The sequence below is a fragment of the Eptatretus burgeri genome, chromosome 10 (genome assembly GCF_056783735.1).
Source record: "Eptatretus burgeri isolate ZD-2024b chromosome 10, Ebu_testis_v1, whole genome shotgun sequence".
NCBI classification, from domain to species: Eukaryota; Metazoa; Chordata; class Myxini; order Myxiniformes; family Myxinidae; genus Eptatretus; species Eptatretus burgeri.
Genome location: NC_140970.1, coordinates 8,193,722 through 8,211,800, shown reverse-complemented (window position 1 = coordinate 8,211,800; position 18,079 = coordinate 8,193,722). Strand labels below are relative to the sequence as shown.

The 18,079-nt window shown below is 44.3% G+C and overlaps 1 long non-coding RNA gene across 1 annotated transcript in view; it reads left to right on the top strand.

Moving 5' to 3' along the window:
* The first annotated feature begins 3,328 nt into the window (after nucleotides 1-3,328).
* Nucleotides 3,329-18,079, top strand: part of LOC147017920 (uncharacterized) — a 76,254-nt gene continuing 61,503 nt past the window's right edge. The window contains exon 1 of the long non-coding RNA XR_015062773.1: nucleotides 3,329-3,699. This is a non-coding gene — a long non-coding RNA (uncharacterized LOC147017920). The remainder of the gene's footprint in view (nucleotides 3,700-18,079) is intronic.

The window sequence follows — 18,079 nt, the reverse complement described above, 5'->3', positions numbered from 1 at the left end:
CTTGGGTCGGCCAGATAACCTTTTTGGACCAAGTCTTTCATGAACCAGCTGGTCAAACCTGCCTTTCGACTGAAGGTGATTCGGGCAGGAATTTGTAATTTTTTCAGGGTGCCGAAAATAACTCGCTTACTCTTCGCAAAAGACACTTTAGCGTCCATCCATTAATGCTAGAAGACGGGACAACTGGCTTAACGCTCTTCCGATGGACGGCACACTTTGCGATGCATCGCCCTGCCTGCGAAACACCAGGGTGACAGTGTACAACTGCACTCCTTGAAGCTATTTTAAGAGCCCAAGTACGGTACATATAATCGGAAATGTAACGTTTTTCTTGCTCATTTGTATATGAACTTCTACAATGAGAAATAAGAAATAAAAACATTGGTGTTTCTTCGATTATTGCGAGCATCCCATTCCACCCCTCATCACTACAAAACTCCTCTCTTTTATCATGCACTATATGGTGACACCAGTGGGATGGAAAAGTGAAAGAAATGCTGTTGTAAGTTCAGGATTGTGTGCGGTTGAATTTCCTTGCATGCAAATTGCAACGAACATAACTGCGACAAATCGCAAACGGTTGTTACAGAATTCATTAGGATGGATTTAAATGTTCCTGCAGAAGTCAAGGCTTTGTCAAAATTACAAACCGATTTGTAAAATAACTACACGCACAGGTTTCACTCGATATTGTGAAGCATAATTTCCGGAACAACATACGAGGACTTTGTGAGCAACATGAGGGCTTTTTTGAGCCAAAGTTAAAAGCCCCGTTCACCATGACGCTTTTGGGCGTCCATGTCATTCGATCTGGGTTGTCAACCTGCAAGGAAGGTAATAATGCCCTGGGTGCGTTCTTGCTCTGGTATATATTTATATATATATAAATATAAATATATTATATATACAATGTTGCGATGTAAAATAAATTCTGTTGTGCAGCATTTACGCAGGCAAAGTAAACAATTTGAATAAGCTCTGAAAAGTTTTCTTCTTCTTCTTTTGGCCATTTCACTTTGACGCCCCCTTGAATGCCTTGTATTTATTATTACTTTTGGATGTAGTTTGCCTAGCAATGTCGTTAATCGGAATGATAATTATTATAGCCTCATGTGTATAGAATTTTAATGAAAGACATTGTTGCAGGTGCACCTGCTTTTGCGCGAGTGTCTGTACCACCTGTAATACAACCAACTCAAGCTTCCAAAGTTTGTAAAGACAATAGCCTTGTCCATATTCAGGCCAACGAGAAGTCTAAACGGTCGGGATTGCAGTCTTCGTACTCACAATTATATCATTTTTGTTTGGGGGGAGAGGGGAATGTGGGGGAGGGAATGACGACTGGTTTTTCTGTATTATGTGTTTTATACATTTTCTTGTGAAGATTTTAATCAAGTACTCTGGTACCACTTCTCGTTTAAGATGGTTTCTTGGTTTTGGTATCTTGTAATCTGTCGACTGGAATGATGGATTAGAAATGCGGATTGGGGATGTATTTTCTTTCTCGAGCCATAGCATATTACAGGCATGTACATAGTGGAGTCTATATATCTACAAAGATCAGATGAGGGAAGGCGTCAGCTTGAAATCTCACCACGTTTTCGTTTCAATAAATGATTGCAACACCACAGCATTGCTTGTTTTTGAGTTTTTTCAACTTGGTATTTATCACAGCAAGTATTGAAAATATTTATGAACATTTGACAGCTCAAAATTGGTCTACACACACATTAAATTACTTTCTCATTAAATTAACACACGCATCAACACCCACTAGCAAGTGCAAATCGATCCTCTTTCTCTTCTCCATTCTTGTCTCTGCCACTTCCCCGCCCTCTTCTTTCCCACATCGAATCCGACTTTAGTTCGCCTTCTCAAGTGACCAAGGCGCCGGAGCAAACATGCTTGGAACGTTCGGTCTCCGACAGCACACAGAACGGCAGGTTACATCTAATCCGCAACGAGTAGAACAAATTGGTCTCTGTGGCCAAGCCTTCTTGTGCACAACACTCGCTGGAGGCGATGTGTCTCGTTCGTAACTTTGGCTACGCCCGCGTGTCAAAACAACCACGAGCAACTCCTGTTCACAATCTGACTGATGCCTTACCATGCTGTATGATGATGTCCTGACACTGCACTGGACTTCACGGATGAGGTTTACAAGTCTTGCATTACCTCAGAGGGAGCTCGAACAATCATCGTTAATCTGAGATGTTTCAGATCATTATATATTACCATGCTAGATCTTTCAAGAGAGAGTTTGCTTGGCAGGGAATTGCATGCTCCACAATCCCTCCCCCCCTCCCTCCCACTCCCCACCCGGCCCCAGCCCACAAATCCAAACATTTTGCTTCATCACTCTCAAACCTCTCTCCCCTATAGTAAGATAACAACAAGACGGAATAACCAAGAAGGAACTTTGGAGCAGGAGAAGGCAATTCGGCCCATCATACCTGCGCTGCACCATCACCAATCCCCAGAAACCATCACCCAGTGACACACAAGCTACCTCGAGGTCCTGCCAATATCCCTGTTGTCCTCTTTCTCCAATGCATCTAGGTACCTATCTAATTCTAATTTAAACCTATCTACTCTTTCAACTGCCACTATCAAACTTATATCCTCCCACCTCTTCAATTTTCATCCTCGTGCACGCACCTTAATATTGTTGTGCGATCGATCCCTTAAAGTGGTTAACACGCCGTGTTTCTGGTGTAGAGTGCTCGTTCATTTTCACTATCGACCCTTGAAATAGCTCGGGTGAATTTGTAGGACTTGTCTATTCACCATGACCGAGACCCCAGAAAATTTACATGTGGTTGGACCGTGAGTATTCTGACTGCGATTTTCTTACAACATCGCTTTGATTCGTTGTGAAATGATAGCTCAGTCTTGTATGAATCCCCATGCTGGTGGTTCCAAATTCCAATGTACTGCTGGCTTCTTCTTAGGTTTCCCCCCCAAAAAAATTTCACACCAAACTAAATCCACTCCACTCCTTTCGCCCTCCTTACCTCTCACTCCAGCCTGGGCAGGCTCATCTATTCCGGGGAGGATTATGCTTTCACACAAAGACTCCTCCGCAGTCTACGGCAGTTCGCCATATGTGGGGCTCGTCAATCTCTCTCTCTCTCTCTCTCTCTCTCTCTCTCTCTCTCTCTCTCTCTCTCTCCTCTCTCTCCTCTCTCTCCTCTCTCTCTCTCTCTCTCTCTCTCTCTCTCTCTCTCTCTCTCTCTCTCTCTCTCTCTCTCTCTCTCTCTCTCTCTCTCTCTCTCTCTCTCTCTCTCTCTCTCTCTCTCTCTCTCTCTCTCTCTCTCTCCATATATATTTTAAATAACAACGTCTATGGGCTTATCAAACTCAATTACATGCTGTTAATGTTTTGTAAGCATTCTCATTTCAAGGACTTTCCACCGAAGCAAATGTCACGTTTGATGACATTTACGCTGAATCGTAACAACTCAACGAAAATCTCTGCCACGGATTGCGACTATTTTATTTCGTTTAAATGTATGATAATTGTGCATATTTATTTTGCATCTTATCGCTTCTCTGCGGAGAAGCGAGGTCTTGATTGTAACTGGACAGCAATGGCCTGGATGGAGCACGGTTCACGCTGAAGCCATGTTCATACCGCATGTACTCCGTGTGCCATGCCCATCTCACAGGGCTCGAGAAGACTCCAGTGTGCTTCATCTGGTAAGCCGTGTATATATGTATATATCCATATATATATATATATATATATATATATATATATATATATATATATATATATATATATATATATATTTCTAGCTTTCAAGATTTTCTGCAAGACATATCATAAATTTAATAAACGAAGGGGAATTGTTTTTATTCCCTCTCTCTCAATCGCGAGGAGCGGAAGATTGCACAGCTCGTATAATGCTCTTTTTTACAATCAATCTGGGGTCGAGTTTGTGTGTTCCGTACCCTTTTTGTGAATTGTGACCAATATTAATTGCAGAAAATGAGTTTGTACATTCCTTTCTTCATTGATGTGTTCTCAAAACTCGAGGGCATTCACAAAAAGAGTTGAGGCGATTTGATCAACAAGTCCGTGGTCAAATAGATGCGACACAAAAGAGCAGGATAATTGTTCCATTAGAATCGTTGTAAAATAACTGTCTATATATGTATATATATATATATATATATATATATATATATATATATATATATATATATATATATATATATATATATATATATATATATACACAAATGTATCTATATATCAATTTCATTGTTTAATATTTTTTACAGGCTACTAACCTTATGACAATCTCTCGTGTTTATCTTACCACTTTCTAACTGCACAGAATCCCCTCTGATATTTCAGATATAAGACAAAAAAACAAGTTTCCTTATCAATCAACTCAAAAAATGTTTCAACAGTGACTTTTTTCTGAAAGTGGCAACAGAAATTAAACAATTACATCATTTTTCTCTCCTTCTGGCTAACAATACTCATTAACCCTCTTCACAGTTGTTTGTCTTTTAAACCTGAGACCTGAAACGAAGGGGGAAAAAAACCAGGTTGTTTTGTTATTTCTTTTGGAGATTTTCCATGTGCCAATGCCCATTATAACGTTTTGTAATACATATACATTCATTGCATTATAAATATATTTATATTACATAACAGGTACATGCAAGACAATAAATTAGAGATGTAATACTGTACATTCTCATGATGCAAAACAAATACATTCATCACGTAAAAAATATTCTTACATTACATGATACATATACATCCATGATATAATTAATATACTTGCATTACTTAATACATTTACATTCATTATATAATTAATATACTTACATTACTTAATACAGGGTGGTGCAGAGCCGACTGACACATTTTGATATGCAATAACTGAAACACTCGAGGTTTATGTTCAAAGCTTGCAATTTTATTATTAACTAGCATAACCCGTGCTCTGCGCGACATGTTGGGGTGGGTGTGTTTGAGAAAGGAACTGATGCAGAGTATCAGTAGTAATTTTACTTTAATGCAGTAAGTGGAATACCATTTCACTGCTTCAGAACCATTTTATTTACTTTTTTTGTACCATGCACCTCATATGGTCTTTGAGATAATGTAAGCCGAATATCACGTTACTCGAGCGCAGAACAAAGTCGAAGGTAGCGCGACACGAAACCACAAACTCGGAAATAATATATAAGATGGTAGATAACATAAGGAAGGTGGCCTCCACCAGTTGCAGTGAATTGTCTCAGAAAAAATGGTCTCACAACCCCAAAAGTTCCCACCCCACCCCTCGGACAGGAGAGCGGTCTGAAATGTGTCAGTCGGTTCTGCACCACCCTGTATATATGCATTCATGACAGAAATATATTTACATTACATAATACATTGACATCCATGACATAATAAATATACTTACATTACTTAATATACTTAAATTAATTACGTAATAAATATATGTTGCATGACATAATGCATACACATTCATTGCATAATAAATATACTTACATTACGTCGACATTCATAACATAATAAATATACGTTCTTTACATAATACATATACATTAATTACATAAATATACATTCATTACATGATAAATATACTTACATCACATATATATATATACATATCTATATATATATATATATATATATATATATATATATATATATCTTCTTCTTCTTCTTTCGGCTGCTCCCTTTTAGGGGTCGCCACAGCGGATCATCCGTATGATCCGCATACTGATTTGGCACATGTTTTATGCCGGATGCCCTTCCTGACGCAACCCTGGTCGCCTCTTACGACACAGGGATATGGTACACCTATTTTAACCGGGGTATACACCGGCCCAGTACACTGGTACTCATTTCGCCGACCTCAGAAGGATGACAGGCTGAGTCAACCCCCTGGTGTATTAATTCAGTGGCCCAACGGGGCTTGAACTCAGGACCTTTTGGATCCCAAGCCGCTGCCTTAACCACTGCGCCAACACCAGGCTCATATATACACATATATATATATATATATATATATATATATATATATATATATATATATATATATATATATATATATATATATATATATATATATATATATATATATATATATATATATATATATATATATACTATTACATCATATATATATATATATATATATATATATATATATACTTACTATTACATCATATATATATATATATATATATATATATATATATATATATATATATATATATACATACACACACACACCAGTAGTAAGGCCCGGCGTTGCTCGGGCTCGCAATAAAGCCTGGCGTTGCCCGGGCTTTCTTGCAAATTTCCTGAATAGCTGTTAGCGGTTAGCAGTTAGGGTTAGGGTTGCAGTTAGGGTTAGCGGTTGGGGTTAGGGTTAGGGTTCACGGTTAGGGTTAGCTGTTAGGGTAGCTAACCCTCACCCTAACACTAACCCAAACCCTAACCCTAACCCTAACAGCTTGGCGTAGCAGACTGTAAACAGCGCTCGGGGCAAAGTGGAAATTTGCGTCCCCCGTAGGCCTTAAACTTGAGTGGATTTGAATGAAAAATCCCATAAGGGATATCGATTTATCGATTTTTTTTCGAATATCGGAAGTGTTATGGAAAAAATTTATTGCCAATGACCTAAGTTGGACCAAAAGCCATAATCGTACCGAATTTGAATGGAATCCGTTGGAGTTTGTGAAAATGCATCCATACGAATTTTGAGGGGCTTCTTAAGGAAGACAATAATACCATTACTATATGTGCCAAATCATTAGTATATGTTGACTCAGCCTGCCATCCTTCCGAGGTCGGCGAAATGAGCACCAGTGTACTGGGCCGGTGTATACCCCGGGTAAAATAGGTGTACCATATCCCTGTGTCGTAAGAGGCGACCAGGTTGCGTCAGGAAGGGCATCCGGTGTAAAACATGTGCCAAATCACTTTGCGGAACATACAGATGATCCGCTGTGGCGACCCCTAACGGGAGCAGCCAAAAGAAGAAAAAGAAGATGTGTCAAATCTTGTTTCATTTCATGCAGTAACAAAAATCTGATGATGGAACAAAGAAAGGGGCGTGCTGAAATTATGTATATATATATATATATATTGTTACTGGCCGGGGGGTCAGCCGCCAACTGGCCGCTCTGAACGGAGCCGCAAGTCGAGTCGGCCCGACCGATCGCCCGGAATATAGATCGCCGCCCGGATAACTCCGAGCAACGGGTCCTTGTACAAGAACCGAAATACGCCAATCGGCAGATCACGTGGGGTAGGGTCGATTGCCAATCTTCAATGTACCTAAATACCCACGTGATCCAACTACCGGGGTATTCCACCCTCGACGGAACTCGTACAGAACAAACTGCCGAGGCGAGCCTGTCCATGCGCGATTCCAAGCGGCGTAATCACCGAAAACCGTCGGTCCAAATGTCCCGCTATGACGGCAAACCAATGGCTTTCTAACTCCCAACACACGAAATGTTCAGTCAATGAGAGAATGGACGCAACGAGCAGGTTAACATTCACACAAGGACATTTATTATAATGAAACACGTATGCAATTAAATAAGGCAAACACGTGTGCAATTATACAAGCAAGAAAAGCATGACAAAAGAACTACAACCGTCTACTTATTATGTACAGTCATTTACACTTAATAGCAGTTCCTACTTATTAGACGGGCCCACGGACACACGGACACACACACGTACACACACGTACAAACCTCCCGCGCTTCTCAACACGTGCCGGTGAGACGAGGCGCCGATCCTTCCTGTCGATCGTCGCTTCCCTCAGGATCCAACTCCAAGAAGAGGCCGATGCGTCACACCAAGCCGGGAAACAAAATGGAGAACGAAAAGCTCCACTAACCAAGAGGAAGAGGAAGAAGCCTCCACTCGCAGCTCGAGCCGAACAACCGGCTCAAGTTCCTTCCAAAACAAAGCAGCAGCCAAAGCTCACTGAGCCAACCGAAGCAAAAAACTTCCGAAGGCCTCAAGCCAAGCAAGCCAAGCAGGACCCGACGGCTGAACGACTGCTCTCCCCCTCTCCCCCTCCCAGGAACTCCCCCTCTGCCGAACTCTAACCATGGCACCCCCAGGCCCGCAGGCTGCCTCCGAGCCTACCAGCTCCCTACAGCACGGGGGTTGCCCTCTCTGGCATTGCCCCCCCTCCAATGCCCACGTGGCGTGTTGATGCCCAGGGTCCCTTTCCGAGGGTCACCCGTGCCCACTACACTGCCCCCGTGGCATTCTGGCGCTACGGGTCCTGTTTTCGACGGGTCGCCCGTGCCCACTACTCGATCCCGGCCCCTCTTGGGCCCTTGGCCGACTCTGGCTGACTAGTCCGGTGCCCGGGGTGCCCTTTGAACAAATACTCACCTTTCCACAGCCACGCTCCCAGCCGGTCCATGATCTCTTGCACCCCTCCAAATGGGTTTCGTGCCTTCTCTCGACACCAACAACAAAACGACCTCCTGTTAGTAAATTTGAATAACGCACTAGCTAACATTAAACTGACCCCAGGGTCTCTTGGTTGGAAATCACTCCTCCCCACAACCAGTCATTCGCACCATGCATACCACATTCGCTCCACTCGCACACTTGGGCCCACTGTCCCACACTCATTCCTCACACACTTTCCATTTCGCAACTCACACCAACACTCCACACTGCCATCCTTCTAACTAAATCCCCTGACTAACTCGTGCTCTCTCTTCATCCCTTAAAACTCATGCACGTTCCATTTACTCTACGTAGCTAAGCTACGTCTCCACTACACATTTCCAGTCTGTCCGTGTCTCCAAAAATCCAAAAATTCCATTTCTTAAATCTAAACTAAAATCCCTCTAACTAATCCATTCCACGAGCTCCATGAGGTGCAACCCATGTCCCCACGAAGCCGGTCTAACTATCGCTATCCCATCCCCAAACTAGTACTTCCTGTGCCCCCAACAAGGGGGTCTTCCACCCCTTGCCTGGGAATCCTGTTCACCCGAAGCGAGGCTTGCTTTTCTCAACTTTTTTTTTCATAATGCGCACCACCAGCGCGGCAGTTCACAGCCGTGCTCTTTTTCCGTGACGTCATGGCAGCTGCTTGCACCCCCGTGCACCTCGTCCCTCTTGGATGGTACCATCCGGCAGGAATTCCCTTCTGCCGGATTCCAAACACACGTGCAGCCATGACGTCACTCTGCGCATCTCAAAGCAAGCCCCGCGTTTCGAGGGGTTCCCCACGCGAACACATGTGCTCTGCTCGTCGGAGCTTTACAAACACGCTCGCGTGGAGAACCCATCCGGTCCAAATTCCGAATCCAGCCTAGCTTCTGTCCATCCGCGGGATCGGCTCACATCCACCGCTGGCGTTTCTGGACCGGGTTTCACCTGCGCAGCCACGCACATGGCGGCCTTGTGCCTCGCACAGCACGGACCCCGCACTCGCTGCTGTGCAAACCCGGCACGGTTCTCAATTCAGCTGCGGCCGCTACTCGGCCCTTGTCCTTCATCTGGTCCCATCGTCGTCGCCGTTCAACGCACACACTCCTGCGTGCCACGACGCTCACACACTCCACCATGGCACTCGGACACGGGGATGCGGTTGCGTTCTCCCGCATACCGACTGTCATCTCCCTCACGTACAGCGACCTCACACATGCTGTCTCTCTCACACCTCGCCTTTCACTCACACACACCATACTACTCACACACGGTGTTTCATCCACACACGGTGCTTCATCCACACACAGTGCTTCATCCACATACGGTGTTTCATCCACACACGGTGCTTCATCCACACCATGCGTGCTGGAAAGCACGCATTTCGGCACACTCGCAAACACACATTTCGACACTACACACACCGGAACAACCACGCTGGGAATTAGCACCACCACAAGGGGTCCCGGGGTTTCCATAACCCCCAAGCTCCGCGTGCATCCATTCACAGCACTCGCCCCCTTTACCTCGCAAGGCTCGACCGGACTCTCCTCGTCGCGATCCGCCTCAAGGGGGCACAGTCCCTCACCTCGTTCTTGAAGGCGGCTATCCTGCTGCTCGCACCGGGTCACAACACAATCACGAGCTCCAGCTCGGAAGACAGGTGAGCTGAAACTCAGAGCTTGACTCGAACCTTTCCACCTCGTGTGGTCTTCAACTTGTCCAGACCCCGGCTCCAGCGAGAGCGAGCTGGATCCAATCGCCGCGATCCTTCCCGAGCTCCCGCGAATCCTCCCGCGCTTCTCAACACGTGCCGGTGAGACGAGGCGCCGATCCTTCCTGTCGATCGTCGCTTCCCCGAGGATCCAACTCCAATAAGAGGCCAATGCGTTGCACCAAGCCGGGAAACAAAATGGAGAACGAAAAGCTCCACCAACCAAGAGGAAGAGGAAGAAGAGGAAGAAGCCTCCACTCGCAGCTCGAGCCGAACAGCCGGCTCAAGTTCCTTCCAAAACAAAGCAGCAGCTGAAGCTCACTGAGCCAACCGAAACAAAAAACTTCCGAAGGCCTCAAGCCAAGCAAGCCAAGCAGGACCCGACGGCTGAACGACTGCTCTCTCCAAAGCAAAAAAGCTTACTCCTCCCACGGGACTCAGCACACGAACTCTGCACACGGGACTCAGAACAGGACTCTTCATGAACTCTGCCACGGGACTCCCACAAACTCTGCCCACGAACTCAGCCCAACCACGGGACTCCCACGGGACTCTCTTTTGAACAAAGAAAAGATGTCCTCTTTATCCTTTACACCCCCTCCCCCGCACCCGGCGTGACTCATGCCCTCGTGATCCATCCCCCGCTCAACCACGGGTGGGAGAGGGTTGTTGACATCACGGGATGGCAGGGTTCCTCTTCCTCTTTGCAGAAGAGGGGGAGGAATGTCTCCATTGTTTCATTCCCTCACTATTAAATCGATCCGCAGCGCATCTAATCGATCTCTGAACATTTAAACAATGGAAGGTGAGCTATCTAAGGAACATGCACTTATCGACCCAGCTGACTAAGGCAACCTGTATGTTGTGTGCGATTGAATTCCAAATTCGTAACACTATATGTGTATATATATATATATATATATATATATATATATATATATATATATATATATATATATATATATATATATATATATATATATATATATATATATATATATATATATATATATATATATATATATATATATATATATATATATATATATATATATACATACAAGCCTGGTGTTGGCGCAGTGGTTAGGGCAGCGGCTTGGGATCCAAGAGGTCCTGAGTTCAAGCCCCGTTGGGCCACTGAATTAATACACCAGGGGGTTGACTCAGCCTGTCATCCTTCCGAGGTCGGCGAAATGAGTACCAGTATACTGGGCCGGTGTATACCCCGGTAAAAATAGGTGTACCATATCCCTGTGTCGTAAGAGGCGACCAGGGTTGCGTCAGGAAGGGCATCCGGCGTAAAACATGTGCCAAATCACTATGCGGATCATAACGGATGATCCGCTGTGGCGACCCCTAACGGGAGCAGCTGAAAGAAGAAGAAGAAGATATATATATACATACATTCATAACATAATAAATATACTTACATTCCATAAAACATATACATTCATTACATAATACATATACATTCATTAAATAATATAAATACTTCCATTACATAATAAATTTACTTACATTACATCATACATGTACATTCATTACATAATGCAGTACATCTACATTCCTTTGATAATACATATACATTCATTACATTTCATAATTTATTTTTATATATATATATGTATGTATATATATATATATATATATATATATATATATATATATATATATATATATATATATATATATATATATATATATACATACATTCATTACATAATACATATACATTCATTACATGATAAATATACTTACATTACTTAATATATTTACATTTAATTACATAATAAATATACTTGCATTACATCATACTGTTGCAGGCCGGTACGGGGACCGGCGGCGAGAACGACCGCTTGGTGGGGGAAGTTACGTCGTTACCCACCAGACTCCCGCAATTGTAGGCCGTCGCTCACGGATAATTCTGTGAGGCGCGGGTCGCTTAACCGACCGTGGACGCCAATACCTCCACCGCGTAGCGTAGGGTCTTTTTGTCTAGAACCAATTTACCTAATTAACCACGCGGTGTCGTCTACCGGGGAACCACGCCCTCGGTACGTCTTGCCCGAACCAGATCACTCTACAAACTACCAACTACCAACTACCTTTCCGGTTCGGATGCAGCCGAGCGGACCCGCCAAGAATGTACCGGCTGGGATGAACAGATTATCGGGGATAAAGACCTGGCTAAAAACTTAGATCCGAACCATGCTGGACCAATGGAGGAACTGACAAAAACAAACTGGGAACATTTCTACAATAATTTATTTACAATAAAGCGAGGAAAAATATGTGGTTCAGGAACAGGTTTATTGGGGTGTTATGCAGGGGAAGATGAGAGAAAGATGTAGTATGACAATTTTACAGCAACTTATAAAGCAGACACAGAGCAGACTTGTCACAAGAATAATACAGGCAAGATTTACAAGGTTCGAATAAATTGTACAGTTTCTACTTATAGACGGGGCCACACACTCAGACACACACTCGGACAAAATAAACCCAGTTGTATGCAAAGGACCTTTTCAGCCAGGGAGGGAGGGAGTTGAAGTCACAGTTCTCGGTACCTGAGTTCCGGGGAAAGGAATGCTCTGTGGTGCGGCACCTGACAATGGTCGTGTGGCTCGGTCCATGGCCACCCGCATGGAGACCGTGTCGGCGAAGGAGCCCGGGTCGAGTGGAGCGGAGTCCGAGGTGGGGATCAGGGTTTCCAGCTTACTCCCAAGATGACTCACTTTCCAGCTCGCCAGACGACTCACTTTCCAGCTCACTCGCTCTTCCTCTCAGCACCCAACGCTCCTCAACCGACACTCTTTACTCCAGCGCTCCCTTCACTACACTCTCTCAGCCCCCCACGTAATTTATAGATCTCTCTCAGCATGGAGGGGCCTTGGTGAAGCTGATGTCACTGTCCGCCTTGATTGGACGGGGCTTCCATGGGTACACCCTTTCTGGGCCGGATTTCGGCCATACCGGGAAGCCCGCCCAACTCCACACGTGCGGACTCACCAAAAAGGAACTACTGAAAGAGGATTTTGCCTCGGACAGCGAGTCGCCTGTTGGGCGAGTAGGTGAACAAGCGTTTGTTCAGCCCATGAGAGAGGAAGGCACTGTGGTTCATAATGGAGGGGATATAAAGATTTATTAATCGAACGAAAAAAACATCGCAACGCACCCCTTTGATTTCCCACTAACCACAAGGAGGGGTTCGATCTACACATATACTTAATGGAATAACTGACTTCGGGACAACTGTAAGTTTGTATGCATACGGTTCCTAGAACTGCAACAATACATATACTTACATTTCTTAATATATTTACATTTAATTACATCATAAATAAACTTGAGTTACATAAATATACATTCATTACATATATATACATTCATTACATATATATATATATATCTTCTTCTTTCGGCTGCTCCCGTTAGGGGTCGCCACAGCGGATCATCCGTATGATCCGCATAGTGATTTGGCACATGTTTTACACCGGATGCCCTTCCTGACGCAACCCTGGTCACCTCTTACGACACAGGGATATGGTACACCTATTTTAACCAGGGTATACACCGGCCCAGTACACTGGTACTCATTTCGCCAACCTCGGAAGGATGACAGGCTGAGTCAACCCCCTGGTGTATTAATTCAGTGGCCCAACGGGGCTTGAACTCAGGACCTTTTGGATCCCAAGCCACTGCCCTAATCACTGCACCAACACCAGGTATATATATATATATATATATATATATATATATATATATATATATGTATATGTATATGTATATGTATATGTATATGTATATGTATATGTATATGTATATGTATATGTATATGTATATGTATATATATATATATATATATATATATATATATATATATATATATATATATATATATATATATATATATATATATATATATATATATAAATACCTGGTGTTGGCACAGTGGTTAGGGCAGCGGCTTGGGATCCAAAAGGTCCTGAGTTCAAGCCCTGTTGGGCCACTGAATTAATACACCAGGGGGTTGACTCAGCCTGTCATCCTTCCGAGGTCGGCGAAATGAGTACCAGTGTACTGGGCCGGTGTATACCCCGGTTAAAAATAGGTGTACCATATCCCTGTGTCGTAAGAGGCGACCAGGGTTGCGTCAGGAAGGGCATCCGGTGTAAAACATGTGCCAAATCACTATGTGGATCATATGGATGATCCGCTGTGGCAACCCCTAACGGGAGCAGCCGAAAGAAGAAGAAGAAGATATATATATATATATATATATATATATATATATATATATATATATATATATATATATATATATATATATATATATATATATATTGTTACGCAGATGGCCCTTACAGGAATACTAAATATAGAATTAGCTTAGTTCCCCCATTAAATTCATGTGTAGATAGGTTGTGTGGTATAAGGGACGATACGTGTGTGTCGGGAGGTGCAACAGACTGTTTTTGTGTGAAACGAGTAAAACGAGAGATCGCTATTATTCCTTCCTCATTCTGGAATAGGCCCCTCCCAGTCGGCTGAGAGGAGTGGCCTAGAGCGAGGGGTGTGGCCTGGACAGGAAGTGACGCGAAGGGGGAAGAGCCTTTGGTCAGGGAGTCGCCGAGACAGACGTGTGTCGAAGGAGCTCGCGTGTCGAGGCGAGAGAAAAGAAAAAGGCAGTGGTGAATCGGCCGGCAGAGAAAGCGGAACCCGCACATCGATTCACCTCACGATTCGAAGGAGAAAAGAAAAGGGGATGAAAAGAGTGCTGTGTGTGAGGAATGGCCGGGTTCTCGAGGCGTGCTTGGAGTCGCTTCGAGGCGAGCGAACGAAGGAGGCACCGTGTTGGGTCTGCCGGGAGAGACGCTGAACCGACCTGCACGTCAGTGATTCGACCGAGAGAAGAACTAAGGGGACTAAGCGGGAGTCGGGCTTCGAGGCGGGAAGGCCGGAGAGGATACGCCGGAGCATCTGACGGTCCTTGCTCACCTCACGGCTCGACACGTGATCCGCCTGTGGAACTCGGACCTCGACTGGGACCTTGTATGGAGAACAGGCATGGCCGGGATTCGTGTGCTGAACCCTGGAGAGAGATCGGCGATTTCGCATCGTCGACGCGGCGTGGAGCCGGAGCACGCTGAGGAGAACGGCGCACGTGGTGACTTGGGCGGGAGCTGGAGTGCTGCGCCGCCATTTTCTTGCTGCGCGGCACGTTCGAGCGGGAGTTTGAACCCGTGGAAACCCGCTGGTTTTTACGAGCGACCTTCGTGCTTTTGGGACACGGTCCTCTCGTCCATGAGCCATCACCAAGTACTCTGTCTTGTCCTGCATGCATGTTTGTTTGCACGTGTTGTATAAGGCATATTTCGTAGTAATCCCCTCAAAACCTTTTAGCCGTGGTTCCCTAGTTAAGAACGGGTTGATTGTTAATAAAACCACTGTCGTGTTATTGCTTGTGTTGTGATCCTTGATGTCCCCAATAAATCTGGTTAATTCTGATGAAGTTGCCACTATGGATTAATTCATGTCACTTCGAGGAAAGATCCGTTCGATTGGCATACAAGACCAAAATGGTTACAGAATGGTAGACTCCGCTCGGTCACTGACAAAGCCAGTCTGTAACTAGGGGTTCTATCTCCCCAACTGTTAAGGTACAGGAGTACATTGGTATCGCGATTAAAGACGCGTGACCCGAGGCCTGTGCCGAGCCGGCCGGCGTTATAGACTCCCAGAGATGGTGGTGGCGAGGGTGGCACTAGGGACCGGGTCAGATTCCCGCCACCCGGATCCGCAGCAACATATGTTTATATATATATATATATATATATATATATATATATATATATATATATATATATATATATATATATATATATATATATATACATTACATAATAAATAGACTTACATGACATAATACAAATAGATTCATTACATAACACATATACATTCATTGCACGGCATTACTAGATGCATGTACATTGCACATTCATTGCATAATACTTGTGTATTCATAATGTAATGCCTATACATTCATGATGTAATACAAATACATTCATTACATAATGCATATACACTCATGACATGCGAGAATACATTCAGTGCATAATTTGCATAATGCACATACATTAATAAATGAAATAAAGATACATTCATTTCTTCATGCCGATACAGGACATTCATTGCCTAATATATTGTTACGGATTTGAGGTTTGGAACGAGGAGAAGCACTCGGGTTCCTCCGGAACGCACGACCCTATAGGCCAACATGCTGTTTAAAAGTCCACAGCCCAGCAGGTTGCTAAGCAACCATGAAGATCAATTAACTTCACCAACTCTAACAGTGTTATCTGTTTCCCACCGCTTGCCTGGGAGCTGACTATGTTAACCGAGTTTCGTGCCCTCAGCACACACTGATTACTCTCGAGTGATGGTGAAAGTACGCTGGCGAATAAGAGCAAATCACGTGGGGTAAAATTCCCTGGCTAATAATACTGTTGCGGCCATGGGTACCGAGACACCAGCTTGTCACTCAGGGGGATTAATCCCCAGTTGTCCTTGGAAGAGCCAGGCCTGGGGCCACCGCTCACAATTAACGTTGTGGTACGGTGGGTTGTTTTAGAACCACAAACGCCACCCAGTTAACCACGAGTTCCAGTGTCCACCATCTAATTATTCCGTTTAAGAAGAGGTCACGTGGTTACCTGAGCGGGGAGTGCGCCCTCGGCAAAGCATCAATGTTATCTCGATTAGATTTTAATTAGGGCGGCCGAGCATTTTAACCACTGGTGCCTGCCTACTATTTTTGGCCAAATCTGTGGTAATTACCTCCCAATCTATCTCGGTTCGGACAATGCTCGACCAATGGAAGGAAAAGACAAACACGGAAAGGTTGGAAATCGAAAAATGATTTATTAATAATAAAATTAAAAAATAAATAAAACTTTTTATTGTTTGAGGTAAATAAATGAATTAATTTCAAAGCAAAATCAGTCAAAATGCCAGGAAAAAGACAAAGAGCAGATGCTTATCGGGGGTTTACTTACAGCTAAACACAGAAATGGGTACCCAACAGATCATTCGGGGGGGGAGGGGGGGGAGAATCCTCTCGCTCACCAGAAAGTCGTCTGAAAACGTCCTGAAATGCATGCGTGCGTGTCACGTCCATCGCCAGCACCCAGCCTTGCCGTGCACCCTCTCGCGAACAGCCCTGAATGCCAGTCGACGTCTAGAGGGCACCCTGTTGCGGGTTTAGACCCTGGTGTTGTTGGTGACTGACCCGTGCCTCGCATGTTGGCAGTGCTGCTCACATCCACACGCGCACCACACGCTCGCTTCCTTCTCCTCTTTTGCGCGTACACCTGCTTCTTGCTCACTTCTCAAGCTTACTTCTCATTCTCTTCTGCCTCCCTGACTTTCTTTCACCCTGCTTTCTTTCGCCTCTGCTTTCCTCCCGCCTCAGAACGGACCTCCATTCATTTTTTTTTATCTACGGGCCGTCTAGGCGGCGCAGTGTCCACACAAAGCTCACCCTGCCCCACATGCGCACGGCTACCATGACGACCCGTGCGCTCTCAAAAAAGGATGGCGTTGGAGCTCGCGAGAAAATGTTGCTGAGGAAAAATGAGGGCGGGCTTCAGAGCTCACGAAAGAACGTTGTTGAGGAAATATAAGGGCAGGTTTCAGAGCTCGTGAAAGAAATGTGTGTGAACGTGTCTGTCATAAAGAAAAAAGCTTCCCATATGAGAGGGGATCTATTCTTTGCCTTTCTCAACGCATCACATTTAAGATCCCATAAGACATGGAGATGGCGCTAATCTGAACATGAATTTAAGGAAATAACTGTCTGAGGACCTGGATGTGTTGCAGCATTCATCAGACCGGATTCTGAAATCTGC